At 42.1% G+C, this 13,595-nt stretch overlaps 1 protein-coding gene across 4 annotated transcripts in view; it reads right to left on the reverse strand.

The window, feature by feature from the left end:
* Positions 1–13,595, reverse strand: part of grnb (granulin b) — an 87,393-nt gene that overhangs the window by 56,664 nt on the left and 17,134 nt on the right. The window contains exon 1 of one of the 4 annotated variants that reach the window (XM_041173408.1): positions 10,816–10,952. The exons of 2 other annotated variants lie outside the window; for them this stretch is intronic. The gene's annotated coding sequence lies outside the window, so the exon portion shown is untranslated. Of the gene's footprint in view, positions 1–10,684; positions 10,705–10,815; positions 10,953–13,595 lie in introns of those variants that run through there. One more of the 4 variants, XM_041173412.1, reaches the window with a different exon arrangement.

Genomic DNA, 13,595 nt, shown 5'->3' on the forward strand with positions numbered 1-13,595 from the left:
GGATCAACAGGGCACACAATGCTATCTCCACCATCACAGTCCAGACTATGTTTAAAATTGGCAACATTCTGCTGTTTAAGAGTATTTTTTAAATCAGTAATCTGTCCCTGAAACAGAACAACCTGAAAGCTTGGGCTCTACTTTGGGATCAGTGCTTTTGGCCTAACATGGCCTCCAATACTGCATTAGTCTGATGAACCTGTTCTATTTTGCTGACTTTTTCTCGGCTCCCTTGGACAACTGGATACTGAATGATTTGGCACATTAAATTTATTCTCTTACTGGGAAGTCTGTGCTCTCTCAAGTTGCGGAAATCTTTGGACCTGGACATACTTAACTCTCTTGGGTTACATGCACGTTCTTTGCCCCTAACATTGCAATGAATGCAGACAGTCCTAAACTAATTAGTAAAGCCAGCTATAATTACAAACCATCCTAAACTCAACTTGCAACAGCCAATTATTTTGTATACTTCAAAAAAGAAAGAACTAATTTGACAATGTGAGACAGTATTTATAATAGTTCTCATATATGCAGTTTGGGATACCTTAAACAGTGCATAGACCTAAAACATGGATGGTAAAAATTACAAGACCTCAAGCCAAAATCAATAGTTTGCTTCGGTGAGACTCCAGTTTACAATGAAAATAGTCATCCACAATGAAACTATTGTTAAAACAAAGATAACCCTTCAAACAGTCCTGAAAGATTACTGGGTTATTTTCTTAATAAGCAGAGGCTACTGTTATCACACATGAACAGGAGAGCATCTAACCACTCATGCATGTTCCACCATTCAATGAGATCATGGCTGATCTGTGACCTAACTTCATATCATTTAATACCTTTGGTTAACAAAACATCTATCAATCTTAAAAATTAATAATTAACCTAGAATCAATTGTTGTTTCAGAAGAGTTTGCAAAACATCTATCATTTGAGCATAGAAGTGTTTCCTAGCTTCATTCCTGAAAGATCTTAATTCTAACTTATAGGCTATGTCTCATAGCCCTAGGCTCACCCTTGGGCAGAAATAGTTTCTCACTCTCTACCCTAGCGTTTCTCCTTAATATCTTAAAAATCTTGATCAAATCACCCCTTAGCTTTCTAAATACCAAAAAATATGACCCTGATGTGTAATTTCTCCTCATAATTTAACCCTCAGAGTTTAAGTATCATTCTAATAAGTCTATGCTGCACTCCCTCCAAGGTCAAGTGCCCACACAAGTCCCTTATCTAGCTGCTTCATGTAGTGACAAGTGCAGATATTTCACAGCAGGGTCACCCGACCTGATGCAGAAATTAAGCTTTCAAACAAAGTTCCTTATCTATTATTCTACAGTAAAGCTTCATCCAATTTGAGATCTCTGTTCAACACACTAACTAAAATTAGAATGCGAGTTTCAGAAATCCAAGTGAGTGTGACAATGACATTCTCAAAAACTCCTCCCCCTGGAAAATTTGCTTTCTACCACAGAACATTCCACACGAAGTCCACTGGGAAAACAGCCCACATTTTTAAATCTGGGTGTGACACCCTGGGAACCTAGCTCACCATATGTCCCTACAAGTGCATAAGCGTGAGATTGATGAGCATAGGAACATTGGAAATAGCAGTAGGCCATTCGGCTCTTCGAGTGTGCTTACCATTTAACTAGATCATGGCTGATCATCTACCTTAACAACATTTTCCCGCACTATCCCTATATCCGTTGATACCTTTAATATCCAGAAATCTATCAACCTCTGCCTTGAACATACTCATTGATTGAGCCTCCACAGCCCTCTGGGGTAGAGAATTCCAAAGATTCACCACCATCTGAATGAAGAAATTCCTCCTCACCTCAGTCCTAAACAGTCTCTCTCTTATTCTGAAACTGTGTCCCCTGGTTCTAGACACCCCCAGCCAGGGAAAAACTTCCTTCCTGCATCTACCCTGTCAAGTTTTGTAAGAATTTTGTATGCTGCATCGAGATCACCTCATTCTTCTAAACTCTAGAGAATATAGGCCCAGTCTCCTCAATCTCACCTCATTAGGGCAATCCTGCCATCCCAGGGATCAGTCTGAACCTTTGTTGCACTCCCTCTATGGCAAGTGTAACCTCCCCTAGGTAAGGAGACTAACATTGTAGACAATGCAACAGGTGCAGTCACTAAAGCTCTATACAATTGCAGGAACACTTATTTACTCAAATCCTCTTGTAATAAAGGCCAACATACCATTTGCCTTCCTAATTGCTTGCTGTACCTGCAAGCTAGCTTTCAGTGATTTATGAACAAGGACATCCAGGTCCCTTTGGACATCAATACTTCCCAACCTCTCACCATTTAAGAACTACTCTGCATTTCTGTTTTTCCTACTAAAATGGTTAACTTAACGTTTTTCCACATTATATTCCATCTGCTGTGTTCTTGTCCACTTACTTCACCTGTCTAAATTCACTTGAAACCTCCTTGCATCATCCTCAAAACTCACATTCCCACCTAGTTTTGTGTCATCAATAAACTTGGAAATATTTGGTCCACATATCAAAATCATCGATATAGATTGCGAATAGCTGGGGCTCAAGCACTAATCTTTGCAGTACACCACAAGTCAGTGCCTGACATCCTATTGTTTTCCATCCGTTAACCAATTCTCATGCCAGTATGTTACCCCAAAACCATGTGCCCTCATTTTGCTTAGTAACTCCCTGTAAGGGATCTTGTCGAAAGTCTTCTGAAAATCCAAATACACCATATCCACTGGTTCCCCCTTATCTATTCTGCTAGTTACATCCTCAAAAGACTCCAACAGGTTTGTCAAACATGATTCTCTTTCATAAATTCATGTTGATTTTGCTCAATCCTACCATTATTTTCTAAGTGTCCAGTTATCACGTCCTTTATAATAGATTCTACCATTTTCACTACTACTGATGTCAGGCTAACATGTCTGTAGTTTCCAATTTTCTCTCTCCTTCCTTTCTTAAAGAATGGGGTTATAGTTCCTACCTTCCAATCTCCAAGAACTATTCCAGAATCTATAGAATTTTGGAAGATGATCACTAATGCATCCACTAAATCTACAGCACTTTTCAACACTCTGGGATAGTGCAGGAGATATCAATTTTCAGTCCCATTAATTTCTCCAGGACTACTTTTTTACTAATACTAATTTCCTTCAGTTCCTCATTCTCACCAGTCCCTTGGTTCTCTAGTAATCCTGGAAGTTATTTTTGCATCTTCTTCAATGAAGACACAAAGTATTTGTTTAATACCTCTGCACTTACTTATTCCCCATTATAAAATTTTCTCGTCTCTGCCTGTAATGGGCTCACATTCGTCTTTGCTAATCTTTTCCTTTTTACACGCCAGAGAAGTTTTTACAGTCCATTTTTATGTTTCTTGTTATTTTACTTTCATATTCTATTTTCTTTCTTGATCAATTTCTTGGTCTTCCTTTGCTGAATTTCAAAATGCTCCCAATCCTCAGGTTTTACTATTTTTTTTACAACTTTATGTCCAACTCCTTTGCTCTAATATAATTTTTAACTTCTCTTGTTAGCCATGGTTGGATCACCTTTCCTGCTAGATTTTTGTGCCTCAAAAGAATGTAAATTTATTGTAAACTATGTATTAATTCTTTAAATGCTACTAATGCCTGTCTCTCATCACACCTTTTAATGTAATTTCCCAATATACCACAGCCAATTTGCTCCTCATACCTTCGTAGTTACCTTTGTTCAGATTTAAGATCCTAGTTTTGGATTCAACTACATCACTTTCAAACTTGATGTAAAATTCTATCGTATTATGGGCGCGCTTCCCTAAAGGTTACTTTGCAAGATTATTACTTAACTCTTTCTCATTGCACAATACTAAATCTAATATTGCCCATTCTCTTGTTGGTTCTCTAACATACTGTTCTAGAAACAAAAACAAAAATACCGGAAAAACTCAGCAGGTCTGACAGCATCTGTGGAGAGGAATACAGTTAACATTTCGAGTCTGTGTGACTCTTCATCAGAACTGATGAACTTTTCTAGCTATTTTTGTTTTTGTTTCAGATTTCCAGCATCTGCAATATTTTGCTTTTATCTTACTGTTCTAGAAAACCGCCTCAGACATTCCAGGAATTCATACTCCACAGCATTAATGATAATTAACTTTACCCAGTCTATATGTAGATTGCACCCCCCAACCCCCCCATGATTGCTGCACTTTTAATTCCCTGATTTATACCATGCCTTGCATTACTATTGTTTTGTGGCCTATAAACAACTCCTACCAATGTCTGCTGTTTCTTAGCTCAACCCAAATTGATTCTACATCTTGATTTTCTGATCGAAGATCCTCTTTCATTAACGTACTGATCTCATCCTTTAATAAGAGCGCTAGCCTACCTCCTTTTCCTTGTTGGCTTTCCCTCCTCAGTCCTGGTCACCCTGCAGTATGTCTTTGTAGTGACAATTAGATCATAGGTGTTTACTTCTATTTGTGTTGTCAATTCATCTACCTTGTTGCAAATGCTGTGTGCATTCAAATAGAGTGCCTTTAATTTGTCTTATTATTTTCGCAACCTCTAGCCCTATCTGCTGGACAGGTAGGAGGAGGAGCGCACGAGAGAGTGTGACCCATAGTATAACACCAGCATATAGTGAGGTTGCTAGCATACCAGAAGCTCCATTCACAAAGCACAGAACGCCATGTTATACTAGTTGCTCAGAACACTGAAAAGGCTGAACAAACTTGCATTTATATAGCACCATTCAGATCCTCAGGCGTACTTCAGATCCCAGTCCTGGAGTGCTATGCAGCCAATAAAGTACTGTTCAAGTGTTGAAATTGTTGTAAGGTGGGGAATTGCAGCAGCTAAACTGTGCATAGTAAAGTTTCACAAAAATATAACAGATGATCAGATAATCTGCTGGTTGAGGGATAAATGTTGGCTAGGATAGAACAGTGGAGCTGTGTACACGTGGCTGCAATTTTTTTGTACTAAGAATTATATTGGAAATTTAAAAACACTTGCAATCTAACAATTCATTTTGAGGCTGTAGTTTGCAATGTAAATCTCACGTAAATTACTTTCTAGAACTTCTTTATCAATCATGAGTGGGGCGGCCAACTCCAGTTGGACATAGTTCTGGAGCTTTTACCATGACCTTTCACCTCTATCTGCCAGACCTGGTCAGTGATTTTTTTTTGCTACTATGATTTTCCTCCTGAGTTGTTGGCAGCAATGTCCAGGAGATTAACCTTTCTTTCTTGGAGACTCCAGGCAGTTTAGCAACCCTAACCATGGTTTAAATGCAGAGAAATTTGCTGTTTTCTTTGCAGCAAAGCATGCATTGTTACCATGCATGCCAGGTACTTATAATTTGAATGAAACACAGTATACATTGTGAAGTATTAGGTTATCACCATTATATAGAATTATAATTAATCCCTTCCTGACCCCACTGCTGATCTGCATAGATTTTTTGTCTTCCAACTTTATTTCTCCCTAAATTTCTCTCCCACCTTAAAAAAATGGGTGCCCTAACCACAAGAAAAGCACCAATAAATCCAGTAAGGGATTCAGGAGAAACTTCTTTATCCAAAGTGTGGTTAAAAATGCGGAACCCACTACCACAAGCAGCTGAGGTAAATGGCAGAAGGGGAAGTACATGAAGGAGAAGTACATGAAGGAGAAAGGAACTAAGAGTTATGCAAAAGGGATATGAAAAGGAGAATGAGGAGAAGCTCATGCCGACCAGCAACACCAGCAGAACCTAAGGTAAAAGCAAAATACTGCGGATGCTGGAAATCTAGAACAAAAACAAAAATACCTGGAAAAACTCAGCAGGTCTGACAGCATCTGTGGAGAGGGATACGATTGATGTTTCGAGTCTGTATGGCCCTTCATCAGAACTAAGACATATAGAAATGAGATGAAATATAAGCTAGTAGAAGGGGGTGGGACAGGAAAGCTCGATAGGGGGCCAGTGATAGGTGGAGGCCAAGAAGAGACTGCCAAAGATGTCACAGACAAAAGGACAAAGGGATGTTAACGGTGGTGATATTATCTAAAAGATGTGCTAATGGGGACAATTAAGGGAAGCAAGCTAGTGGCAGATGGCCCTGGTGGGGGTGCGGTGGGGGGAAAGGATCAAAATGAGTTAAAAGGTGGAGGTGAAACAATAGATCAAAATAAATTTCAAAATTGGAGGGAAGAGAAAAAAATAGTTGTACAAATTTTTTTTATAAATTATTGGAAAAAGGGGGATCAGAAAGGGGGTGGGGATGGAGGAAAAAGTTCATGACCTGAAATTGTTGAACTCAATATTAAGTCCGGAAGGCTGCAAAGTGCCTAGTAGGAAGATGAGGTGCTGTTCCTCCAGTTTGCGTTGAGCCTCACTGGAACATTGCAGCAGGCCAAGAACGGACACGTGGGCATGAGAGCAGTGAGGTGTGTTGAAATGGAAAGCAACAGGGAGGTCTGGGTCATGCTTGCGGACAGACCGAAGGGGTTCCGCAAAGCAGTCACCCAGTCTGTGTTTGGTCTGTCCAATGTAGAGGAGGCCACATTGGGAGCAGCGAATGCAGTGGACTAAATTGAGGGACGTGCAAGTGAAATGCTGCTTCACTTGAAAGGAGTGTTTGGGCCCTTGGATGGTGAGGAGGGGGGGGAAGTAAAGGGGCAGGTGTTGCACATTCTGCAGTTGCATGGGAAAGTGCTGTGGGAGGGGTTTGAGGTGTAGGGGGTGATGGAGGAGTGGACCAGGGTGTCCCAGAGAGAACGATCTCTGTGGAAAGCCGCCGGCGGGGGGGAGGGGGGGGGGGGTGGTGAAGGCAAGATGTGTTTGGTGGTGGCATCATGCTGGAGTTGGCAGAAATGGCAGAGGATGATCCTTTGAATGCGGAGGCTGGTGGGGTGATAAGTGAGGACAAGAATCACCTTTTCACTAACCTACAACTCTGCTCTCTCATTTCTTTTTGATTTTTTAAACTTCCCTTCAATTGAACCCTCCCCCACGCTAATTAGTTTAAAGTCCTACCTACAATTCTAGTTATTAATTTTCCAGGACACTGGTCCCAGCATGGTTCAAATGAAGCCTGCCACAACTGAACAGTTCTCTCCTACCCCAGCACTGGTGTCAGTGCCCCATGAATCGGAACCCATTTCTCCCACACCAATCTTTCAGCCACACATTTACCTCTCTAATCTTATTTACCCTACGCATGTGACTCAGGAAGTAATCTGGAGATTATTACCTTTGTGGTTCTGCTTTTTAATTTAGCCCTGAGCTGCTCGTAGTCCCTCAGCAGAACCTCATTCTTAATCCTGCCTACGGCAACAAGCTATTTTAGATCTAGTAACGTGTAATGAGATGAGATTAATAGGAGATATCATAGTTAAGGATTGTCTAGGGGATAGCAATCACAACATGGTAGAATTTCAAATTCAGATTGAAGGTGAGCAGCTCACATCTCAAACCAGTGTCCTCAACTTACATAAGGGCAATTACAGAGGTATGAAGAAAGAGTTGTCTAAAGCAGGCTGGGAAAACAGACTAAGGGGAAGGTCTGTGGATGAGCAGTGGCAGACCTTCAAGCAGATATTTCTTAACGCTCAGCAAAAATTTATCCCAGTCAAAAAGAACTCGATGAGAAAGATGAAACATCCGCGGTTAACAAAGGTGGCCATGGAGAGTATCCAAACAAAAATTAAGACATTCAAAGCGGCAAAAACTAATGGTAGGCCAGTAGATTGGGAATTTTTTTTAGGAACCAGCAGGGAATGACTAAAAAGCTAATAAATAGGGAGAAAATTGATTATGAAAGTAAATTGGCAAGAAATATAAAAACTAACAGCAAGAGCTTCTACGGGTATATAAAAGCAAAGAGAGTAGCTAAAGTGAGCGTTGGGCCCTTGGAGGATGCGACTGGGGAATTGATAATGGGGAACAAGGAAACGGCAGATAATTTAAACCGATATTTTGCATCTGTCTTTATGGTGGAGGACAGTATAAACATCCCAAAAGATATTAGATAAGCAAGGAGCTAATGGGAGGAAAGATCTTGTAACAGTCTCTATCACGAGGGCCAAAGTATTTGACAAACTAATGGGACTAAAGGCAAACAAGTAGCCAGGACCTGATGGCCTGCATCCAAGGGTTTTATAGGAAGTGGCTGTGCAGAGATGGTGGAGGCATTGGTTGAAATATTTCAGAACTCATTGGATTCCAGGAGGGTCCCAGCAGATTGGAAAACCGTTAATGCGATGTCCGTGTTCAAGAAGGGAGGGAGACAAAAAGCAGGAAACTATAGGCCAGTCAGCTTAAAATCTGTCATTGGGGAAATGCTAGAGTCCATTATTAAGGGAGAAATAGCAGGGCATTTAGAAAGCTTAATGCAATCAGAGTCAACATGGTTTTGTGAAAGGGAAATCATGTTTGACAAATTTGCTAGAGTTCTTTGGGGATGTAACAAGCAGAGTTGATAAAGGGGAACCGGTTAGATGTAGTGTATTTGGATTTCTAGAAGGCATTCGATAAGGTGCCACATAAAAGGTTAATGCACAAGAGCTCAAGGTATTGGGGGTAATGTATCAGCGTGGATTGAGAATTGGTTAACACACAGGAGACAGAGTCCAGGTTAATGGACCTTTTTCACAGGACACCCCCTAATCCCACACTGCACCCTTTTGGGACTCCCCCTACACCCCATTGCCCCTCCAGGGTTCCAGCCACACCCCAACTACCTCCTGACGCCCCCACTTCCCACTATTACCCACCCCCACCAACTACCCACCCCAGTAACCCCCCAACACCTCCAGGCACACACTAACCCTTCCCCCCCGCCCCATCATCTCCAGCCCTACCCAGTCTGGCCCGACCCCCCCTCCCCACCCCAGGCCAAACATGACCCAAGCCCCCCGCTACCCTAGGCCCAGCATGGCACCTTCTACACCACCCCAGGTGTGGCCCAGTCCGACCTGACCTGGCTACCCCACTAACCCCCCCAGAAACAGAGTAGCAATCCAACATCAACTGCCATTCCACCAGAAGCTACGGGCCATTGTTACATTTGTCTTTGTTACATCCAGATTCAACTATCTTCTTGGCACTTCCTGTCCTCCATAAACTTCAGCTCATCCAAAACTTTGCTGCATGCACCAAGTCCCGTTCACCCATCGTGCCTGTACTCACTGACCTCTACCAGCTCCCCATCCGGCAATGCCTCAAATATAAAATTCTTATCCTCATTTTCAAATCATTCCATGGTCTCAACACATTATCGCTCAAACCCTCTTTAGCCCCATAATTCTTCAAGATCTCTGCACGCCTCCAATTTTGTCCTCTTGCACATTCCCAATTTCCATTGCTCTACCACCAGCGGCTGTGCCCAGCTGCATAGGCCATAAGCTCTGGAATTCCTTCCTGATCCTCTCTACCTCTCCACTTCTCTCTCCTCTTTGAAATCTACCTCTTTAAGTAGCCTTTTGGTCACCTGTTCTATAATCACTCTATGTCTCACTGTCAAATTTAGTTTGATAATGCTTGTGAAGTACTTGGGGTGTTTTACTTTGATAAAGGTGCTATACAATTGCAAGTTGCTGTTTACTTCATTGCTGTTCACAAACTGGCTGTTAAATTGAATACTCTTCAAAAGTACTTAATTAGTTATAAAGCGGCTCAAGGCATCCTGGAATCGTGCCATATGAATGCAATTCTTTCTTTTAATCAACATTTTCAAGCCTGTTCCACTATGGACGTTATCTATATGACAAATGGTAACGCTCCTCTTAAACTGCAATCTTATCCTACTGTCTCTAACTTGTTTTCCTAGAATTATGAGCATATTTAAGTGGGGTTGCCATGCTAAACCATGACATTTCACTTAAAAGTTACTAGCCGAGTCCCAAAGAAGGTAAGGTAGCACCATTGATTGCATTCGCTCGCAAAGTGAAAGTTTTAACCAGCAGGATATGAGCCAGCACACAGTACAATAATGGCATTAGAAAATTGAATTGCATTGCATTAAGGTTGCTCTAAAGTGAAAATGTAATTATGAAAAAAATTGGCCAACTGGTTATGCAAACTTTGATTGGTTAACAGTTAAACACTTGCTAAATAAAGTGAAGTAGGTATTAACAGACATAACCAAAAAACGTACGCCTGCAAAATACAGGCACTTATATACACAAGGGGCAATACAAAGCCACAGGCACGCGCAATTACAAACTACAGACAGCCTTCAATGCATCAAGTCCTTTTACAAGTTAAAGCACAGGACACAGGCCTGTTGCAAAGCTGCTGTCATTGGAGCATTTGCCAAATCAAGGTCACTGGCACTTTCCCTTGCAGCTTGCTTTCTTTCTGCCTCCAATTCATTTAAGGTCAGTGTGTGCCTGAGTGCAAGGTGTCTTCAGGCTTTGTGAAAGAAATAGCTCTTAAGAATGGGGAGTTCTTTACCTAGAATACTAGAGGCAAATAAACCTATATTGGCATTGAATGCTTGCTTGGCCCCAACCTAGGGATAGGATAGTTTTGCTGCCCTTATGCTTAGTAAAAAAACTCCTCATTCAACTAACGTGCCTTTTTAACATTCACACAAATAATTGCTTTAAAAATGACATCTGCAAAAAGACAGCTGATGCTAGTCACAAGGTGTGATTTACAGAATTCACTGCACTGCCAAAGATCAAAAAGCTAACCTCTCAAAAATCCACAATTTTTAAGTTCCACAGTTTACAACAACAAAATCTCAACTTGGTTGCTGGTCTAACTGATAAGCAGTACAGTCACAGTTCTGGATCATTAGAAATAATCACAACGGTCTCCTCACACTCTCCGAGTCTTCCTACTCTTCAGATTCAGATGTTGGTTAGTTCAATTCGGGAAGATGCAAAACTGGAGAAACTCCAGCAGTCACTGTGGAAAAGCTGTGAAGAGCTGGGCTACACCCTCTGCAACTGCCTCTCGTTCAGTCGAAACTATCATGTGACTGTGAGGAAATGAGTAATCTAAGTCAGCACTTTGTGCCTCTGCAAATTTACTAAAGAGTTTCAATAGTTAATTCTACTAAACAAAAATCCAACATGTTCATCAATCTGAATGTTAATCCAACAAAAGAAACTCAGTTTTTGCTAGTATAAATTTAAAGTAAAATCTGATCTGACTTTACATGTAATGCTCTTTCCATACCTAGTCAAAAACAATTGCAATGTTATACAAGATAGCTCATTTGACATTTTTAAAAAACTGAATGCAAAACCTTAATTTATAAACTATTTCATTCCAGTTTAAGTCTTCTTTGAAACTACTTACCTCAAAGTTTTCGACTTGAATTGTTTTTAAATATATTCAGGGGATGTGGATTAAGCTGTCCAGCCAACATTTATTGTCCAATTATGGAATATTTCCTGTTCAGGCTCTCCCCAACAACTCTTTTTCAGTACATAGTGACTGCATTGGTGCCACTTCATGCTCTCATCTAGACCTGGAAAAATGGGCAGAAGTCCTCTCCCTGTTCAACGGATCCTTTCACCCACCTCCAGTATTCTTCCTCTACATGGACCCCTCCCTCTGGCCTCATACCTGCTCTTAATCGTTTCATTGAGAAATGTTGGTGTGACATCGGCAGTCTTAATTTCTCTGTTCATCTCACCCACTCCAACCTGTCTCCTTCTGAACTTGCTGCACTCCGTTCTCTCAGGTCCAACCCTGACTTTGTTATCAATCCTGCTGACAAGGGTGCTGTTGTTGTCAGGCGTACTGACCTCTAACTTGCAGAGGCTGAGCGCCAACTCTCAGACACTTCTCCCTCCCCCTCGACCATGGCCCCACCACCAAACATCAAGCCATTGTTTCTAGGACTGTTATTGACCTCATTTCCTCAGGAGATCTTCCCTCCACAGCTTCCAACCTCAGTCTCCCAATCCCGGACAGCACGCTTCGACCTCCTTCCCAAAATCCGCAAACAAGACTGTCCTGGTAGACCCATCATGTCAGTCTGTTCCTGCTCCATGGAACTCATTTCTTCCCTGTCTCCTCCCACCTATTCGTGATTCCTCTGATGCCCTACGTCATATCAACAACTTCCAGTTTCCTTGCCCTAACCGCTTCCTCTTCACAATGGAAGTGCAGTCCCTCTACACCTCCATCCCTATCAGGATGGTTTGAGGCCTCTCTGCTTCTTCCTTGAACAGAGGCCCAAACACTCCCCAACCACCACTATTCTCCTCTGCCTGGCTGAACTTGTTCTCTCACTGAACAATTTCTCCTTTAACTTGCCTCACTTCCTCCAAAAAAATGGTGTGCCTATGGGTACCCGCATGGGCCCCAGTTTAGCGTATTCTTTTGTGGGATATGTGGGATATTCCTTGTTCCACTCCTACTCAGGTCCCCTCCCGCAACTCTCTTTTTCGGTACATTGATGACTGTATCAGTGCCTCTTCATGCTCTCGTCTGGACCTGAAAAAACTTCCACCTCTCTCACTTCACATGGTCCATCTCCAACACTTCCCTTCCTTGACCTGTCTCCATTTCTACTGACAGACTATCAGTATTTATTACAAGCAGTGACTCCCACAGCTACCTCCACGACAGCTCCTGACACCCTTCTTCCTGTAAAAATTCCATCCCATTCTCCCAGTTACTCTGCCTCTGTCACATCTGTTCTGATGATGCTACCTTCCAAAACTGCACTTCTGTCACGTCTTCCTTTTTCCTTAACTGAGGGATCAGCCCACTGTGGTTGACAGGGCCCTCAATCTAGTCTGACCCAGCTCCTGCACCTCAGCCCTCACCCCTTCGCCACCGTCCCAGAACTATAGTAGGGCCCCCTTGTCCTCACTTTTCACCCCATCAGCCTCCACATCCAAAGGATTATCCTCTGCCATTTCCACCTACTCCAGCATGATGCCACCACCAAACATCATCTCCTCACACCCCGTCAGCATTCCGTAGGGACCATTCCGTCCATGACATCCTGGTCCGCTCCCCTTTTACCTCCTCCTTCCTCAGCGTCCAAGGCCCCAAACGCTCCTTTCAAGTGAAGCAGTACTTCACTTGCACCTCATTCAATTTGGTCTACTGTATTTGCTGCTCTCAATACAATCTCCTCTACATTGGGGAGACTAAATGTAGACTGGGTGACCACTTTGCAGAACGCCTTCTCTCCGCCTGCAAGCATGACCCAGACCTTCCTATCTCTTATCATTTCAACACACCACCCTGCTCTCTTGCCCACATGTCCTCCTTGGCCTGCTGCCCAGTGAAGCCCAACGCAAACTGGAGGAACAGCGCCTCATCATCCAATTACACACTTTACAGCCTTCTGGACTTAACATTGAGTTCAACAACTTCACACCATGAACTCTCTCCTCCATCTTTATCACTGTTTTAATCCATTTTTAAACTTTTATTATAGTTTTATTTTATTTATTAATTAGTTTTTAATCCTTTTCTTATCCTCTTTCCCCAAGCCCCAACAGGACAATCTATCTGTCATTTGTTTCCATGCTGTGCTTTCACAGAACGCTGGCCCTTGTTATGCTATTAACACATTCTGCTATCTTACCTTTATGCCACTATCAGCACCTTCTTTAGTCTTTAACACTACCA

This window comes from Carcharodon carcharias, chromosome 23 (assembly GCF_017639515.1).
Source record: "Carcharodon carcharias isolate sCarCar2 chromosome 23, sCarCar2.pri, whole genome shotgun sequence".
In the NCBI taxonomy this organism is placed as follows: Eukaryota; Metazoa; Chordata; class Chondrichthyes; order Lamniformes; family Lamnidae; genus Carcharodon; species Carcharodon carcharias.